Genomic DNA, 6415 nt, shown 5'->3' with positions numbered 1-6415 from the left:
ATTAATGTTACTGTTATCAATCACATCACATTGTATTACAATAATAAATTAGCACTTGGAATATTATGATATATTATTAGATAATTCAAAAATTATTGTTAAGTTATTAAGTTATACAAATGAATTTACAAAATAAAAACTGCAATAGATCCCTTTAACAACTTCACGTGCACTCCAAATAGCCAAATTGAGTGACTTCCCTCCAAGTAAAACGGATCCTGGTTTTTTAAATTGGGCGGGGGGGGGGGGGGGGCTGATAACTGTACACCAGATGTTTGATGGGGAAATCCTAAAATCCTTCAAACAACTACAGGACAAACATGGACTATCCTCCAAAGATTTCTTCCGATATTTGCAGATATGGGACTATATAAGGTCGAGTAGGGAATGGGAATCCTTGAAAAGATTGCCTACCTCAATGGAATCCTATTTGATCAAAAATATCACTGAAAAAAATAAGAAAAAAATGGTTTCAAATTTGTATAATTTCCTACAGTCACAATTGTTAGATAATTCTTTTGACATAAAAGGCAAATGGGAATTAGAAGCAAATATTATTATTGAGGATGAAGAATGGATTAAGGCTTGTGAAATTAGTCACAAAACCACAAATAGTCCCGTGTGGAAAGAATTCGGTTGGAAAGTCGTGATGAGATTCTTTAGGACTCCCTCAATTATATTCAGTTTTGACAAAAGTAAATCGAATTTGTGTTGGAGAAATTGTAACCAAATTGGAGATCATACTCATATTTTTTGGGATTGCCCCATCCTGAAACCCTTTTGGCGGGGAGTTACGCGAGAAATTCAAGTCATGTTAAAATGTAATCTGTCACTAGAATTTGTTCACTGCGTAATAGGAGTAGCCCCAAGAGAGGGTCTTAACAAACAGTACACTAAATCGATTCAGATATTACTCTTAGTGGCAAGAAAAATGATTACTAAGTCCTGGCTCAAGGTCCAACCCCCTACACTTGAACAATGGCAGAAGGGGTTGAAGGAGATATACTGTATGGAGAAAATCACGGCCCAGCTTCACTTGAAAGTTGATCAGTTTAAGGAGCTTTGGGATCCGGTTATTCATTATTTTGGCTGGACACAATAAAATGTGAGTGAAGGGAGATTTTCTTGCTTATTTCGCTTGCATTTTTATTTTAATTTATTTATTTTAATTTATTTTTCTTCCTTTAAATGCAATAAAATGTAGTTAAAAATACTGCAATATGATTGTATGGTATGGGAATACCTAACTGAAAAAATGTAATTGTTATTTTGGACACTGATTGACATTTTACTATGACTTAATTTAAAAAAAAAGTATTTATTTACTTATTTATTTTTTGTGTAGGACACTGCCGAGTTTGCTGTTGTTCTTCTATGTTTGTAAAAAACAAAGGTCAATTAAGATGTGCATTTACTTAAATAAAAATGTTCAAAAAATAAAAACTGCAATAGAATGACTTAAATCAGAAACAAAGCAGAACAAAATGTTTTAAATAGTTATTTAAATAGTCATATTTGTGCTTTGACCTTGTGATAAGTTGTTTCCAGCTAGCAAGAGTTAGCAGAAATTGTTCCATAGAAAACTTTTCTCAAAATCACTGTTACTTTCTGTAAGATAACATCCAGTTGTCTGTCAATATCTGGGACAAATTCAAATAAGTCATTTTAAGATCAAATGCAAGTTGCAATCTTAATGCACTGATCGCACAAACATTCGTTTATTGTAATATACCTTACATTTTTATGTTACTAAATACAATATAATTTCTTGTTTCATAATCTATAGCTCTCTCTCTCTTGCTCTTTTCTCTTCTTCAAATCTTACAAAACTCTAATACAGTCTGATTCTTCATGCATAAAATGATGACTATAGGTTCAGATCTCTCTGCAGTATAACAACACTGTATCTCTCCTCCACCATCACAAGGACATTCCACATATGGATGTTCCACAGCAGAACAGGGTGACCCAGAATTGAGCTTCTAGTCGGCACATTTACTAATTAAAAGGAGAACGCAAGGCCCGATTCCTCCATCGCAACTGAAGAAACCGTGCAGGAGAAGAGCCATATGAAAAGCTAATGGGAGCCCGGGAAGCACGCATCCCACTGAGACTCCATCCCAGGTTATGAAAACGAATTCGCAGGGATCCACCCATAATATTCCAGATGGGGATTATAACATCTCTCTGATGATTGTTTGCATCTGCAGCCCTGTTTTGTTAGCATCGCACGCTAGCACTTGCAGCATCTCATATCTACATGAATATGTAATGATGTCATCCATCACAACAAATCAGCCAGAAAGGATGGCTCTTATTTATTCTACAGCATGCACACTAAGCACTGAATCAAAGCAAAGAAGCCAAGTCAATGACACTTACTTAAATCTCTCAGCTGCTGGGAAGAGTATGTTTATCTTAAGCTTTCTCTCCTCTCTTTTTCTTTCCCTCTTCCTCCCCTTCTCACAACAGCAAGATACAGGCTGGACCAGTGCTGGTTGCCATGGTTACAGGAAGGGGAATGTGTCACATGACCAGGAGGGAACGCAAAAAGCAGGCGATGACCCCTCCTCCCTGCAATATCACTGGTTTACAAAGAAAATCCTCCCTGCGAAGACACAATGGGCGTCTTGAGGAGGTGGGTATGGATCTGAGGTTAAGTTTGGCTGACTCTACTGTGTGCGCACGCCTTACGTGTACAAAATGTACCAGCAGCAGGGAGCCAGGATACAAAAATAACACACCAACAAGACGGCCAGGCATTCCTGCACCCTCCCAAGTGCGGCAGCTTGACCCGCTGGCCATGAGCAGGCACTCCTGTCGAGAGGGCTTATTTTAAGTCACTACAGACACTGGACAGATGCAGCGGCGTTATTCACTGGGCTAGCGGCCGAGTGTGAGATTTGTGAGATACTATATGATGCGTGCAAATGTAGGCAGCACAGTTATGAAAAGCAGCATACTGTAACCTACATATGCTGCATAGCTGTGTTTCATAAGTGGTATCTGATGATTGAGTTATATATTGGTGAATCTTACAAAACTGTCAAGAACATGTCTTAGGTCATATTTCTCCTAAATATTGTTGAAACCTGTTTTTAGGCCTAATAAAATTGCTTGATGTTATTAAAAAAATAAGCACAACTTCACAACTTTAAAGTTTCATTACTGATACACAAAACTCTGCATTCTTATATATTTTTTAATATTATTTATACATAATATTTATTTAACTTATAATTTATTTATAATATATTTATTTAATATGTGACCCTGGACCACAAAACCAGTCTTATTAGTCTTAACCAGTCTTTATACATCATCTGAAAGCTGAATAAATAAGCTTTCCATCGATTTATGTTGATTTCCATTTGTTAGGATATGACAATATTTGGCCGAGATACAACTATTTGAAAATCTGGAATCTGAGGGTGCAAAAAAATCTAAATATTGAGAAAATTGCCTTTAAAGTTGTCCTTTTCTGTTGGCGATTTTGCTGCATCCACTCATAAAAATACATTTTTGATATATTTAAGGTAGGAAATTTACAAAATATCTTCATGGATCATGATCTTTACTTACTATCCTAATGATTTTTGGCATAAAAGAAAAATCGAAAATTTTGACCCATACATTAATGTATTGTTGGCTATTGCCACAAATATACCCGTGCGACTTATGAATGGTTTTGTGATCCAGGGTCACATATGATTACAATTATTTAAACAATCACATAATATTTAAATTATTGTAAATAATTTGTTGTTGTAAGTCATTGAATCATAGTATATTTTTAATAAATATACATTTATTATTAAATACAAATAAAAAAATAGATTGCAATACAGTGACTTTTTGAACTTTTGACAAATTAAAAAGCAGAACTATTTAAATGTTTAAATTATTAAAATAGTAATCTGAATAGTGCATTATTGTTTACATACATGTAAAGATTAATAATTAATGATGAGAATAGCCCTAAATTATTAATGATGAATCACCTTTGAGAATAATGACAGCTTTAAAAAAATAATGAGAATAATGAATTGAGAAAAATAACAAGTGTAAAAAAAGCTATATGATCAATTAGTTATGACAACGTGTTTTTACATTGCTTTAACTCATCAAAATAAGTTAAGCAATTTTCAACTTTTTTAATAAAGTTATGATTCAACTATTTTTTTTTTTAAGTCAGTTTAATGTAATTGAAGTTTAAATGACTTAAACATCCAAGTTGATTGTAATTTAATCTGGCCATGGTCACATTCTGTCTTGTACTCAAGATGGACTGACTGGTTTGGGAAATGAAACTCACTAACTCAAAACAGACAAAGGTGCAACAGAGTCTCATGGCTGGTTTAGTCTGCAAGGTTTGAGTGTGGTCTCTGTTTGTATAGTCTGTAGTGCAGTATGGGAACTAAAAGAATAACAGTTTGGAACAGTAATGACTTGGTACATCTGAGCTTGTTGCTCCATTGACTTGCAGTTCTCTGGTGAAATGGCAATTCTTTTTAGCACAGTTTGTGATATCATGATTTGTCGGGCCTGTAACAATAAATCAGTGATTATTCTTTTATCAGATGAAGGTAAGTGGGAGTTGTGGGCAGAATTACCTGTTACAATAGTCCTTCTGAATGAGCTCTTTATATTAAAATAGCATTTTCTACCCTAAAATAACAACAAAAGTGCCTTGCCACTATTTAAGTGAAGATAAGAAAAGTTCTACACGGGACAAAATGCCAAAAAAGACATGTAGATGAAGTTAAATTGCTGCAATTATATGATGAGAAACAGCCACAGGTTTGTGGTTCTTTTACAGGCAGAAAAATTTAACTGTGGTCAGATTGCAGAGCTGTTAAAGTCATTTAAATGCCTCACTAAAAACGGGGGGAAAGACATAAACACACGGTGGAACTGTTCGCTTCACACTTGGTTTGAAAAAGCTTGAGTGTTTGTAGGAAGTGGCTTTTTGACTACACAAAGTCATAAAATATGTAGCTGTGGTATTCATAGATTGTAGTGGGACCGTTGTGGGTTCTGATCAGTCCAGGGTTGTGAAACAGTAAGGAAATGAGGGACTGTTTTTTTGTTTTCCAAATACAGTGAGAAATCCAGATCATCCCCTGGCCTGTCAGGGTTTATTTGTTCAACATTGATTTATATGATGTATTTCCTGACTACTTACCAAATAAAAACATAAATGGACACAAAGTATGATTTATTTGAGTTTAAATATAATGTGAGAAAAATGTAGGAAGAGACAATAGCGTGATATGAGAGTCATGAAACTAGCACGGTTGTTTGGGACGATGGTCAATTATTGGTCATTATATAAAAATATTTGATCTTACCAAAATGGGCCAATCAGAATCAAATATTCCAGAGAGCCGTAATAAATTAAATATAAAGCTGCTGAAGTCAAACTAGTTTGTGTTCACATGTAAACCTCATTAAATAGTGCGTGCTTGGCATGCAGGTACATGGAACCAATTGCTGTTAAATGCGATTTGATGGAAGTTAATGAGGCCATTAACTTATCGCGTGTGGTTAAAATCATTAACATTCCAACATAGCTGTAAATTTCACTCTTCATAAAACACAGTGTAGTGTTTACCTCTAACCTACAGTATTAGCACCACCCAAACCAGATTAACAACAGTCTTAATCAGTAACCAGTCAAGAAAGGATGGGGTTCCCAGCTTTCCTAGGTAATATGAAATGACCAAACAAATAAACAACCAAATAAAAAAATAAAAATGTTGATATGCTTTGAATTGTTTCACAATGTGAAAAGACAACTGTGTGTGTGTGTGTGTGTGTTTTCCCCCCATCAATGATGGAACCATCACTGATGTCCTTCTGTCTTTCTGTTCCCATGAACTGCTGTCCAAAAGAATCAGAGAGCATGTCCAAACCAGTGTCTCCTGTTTCATGCATTATGTATTGACTTGTCTCCCACAACTCTACACTGGCAGGGTTTGTCTCAGCCATGAATAAAAAAATACAGCACCTGTCAACACCGTCAGGCTTCTACTTCTCTCTGGCAGACAGCAATGGGCATAAGGTTAAGAAAACAATGCATTTATATATGACTGCTTCCAGATTATTCTTTGTAATCTGTGTTTGCCAAGTTTATTGTAAAGCCAGTTGTGCTCACGCCATAGCGGATTTGCTATTTACATGGCGGAATTTGCAAGCGAAAAAAACTGAACGCTTCTCTAGCGAGGAAACGGATCTGCTCGTGCACGAGGTTAAAGCACAAGCAGACCATCTACGGGACAAAGTGTACGTGCGTCGTGGACCTGGCTATACCAAAACAATGAGCTTATGCTGTGTTCACACCATGTCATAACCATATTTACGAGATGGCAACCAGTGACGTTCTACCTGGAGCTGTTCACATGGTTTTTACAAA

General features: G+C 35.6%; 1 protein-coding gene across 1 annotated transcript in view; it reads right to left on the bottom strand.

Annotated features, from left to right (window-relative positions):
• Positions 1-2683, bottom strand: part of mical3a (microtubule associated monooxygenase, calponin and LIM domain containing 3a) — a 98082-nt gene extending 95399 nt beyond the window's left edge. The window contains exon 1 of the mRNA XM_084124390.1: positions 2383-2683. The gene's annotated coding sequence lies outside the window, so the exon portion shown is untranslated. The remainder of the gene's footprint in view (positions 1-2382) is intronic.
• Positions 2684-6415: the final 3732 nt, after the last annotated feature.

Source organism: Abramis brama (genome assembly GCF_963993115.1).
Source record: "Abramis brama genome assembly, chromosome: 9".
Taxonomy (NCBI): domain Eukaryota; kingdom Metazoa; phylum Chordata; class Actinopteri; order Cypriniformes; family Leuciscidae; genus Abramis; species Abramis brama.
The sequence above is the reverse complement of the archived record's forward strand: the minus strand, read 5'-3'. Positions and strand labels throughout refer to the sequence as shown.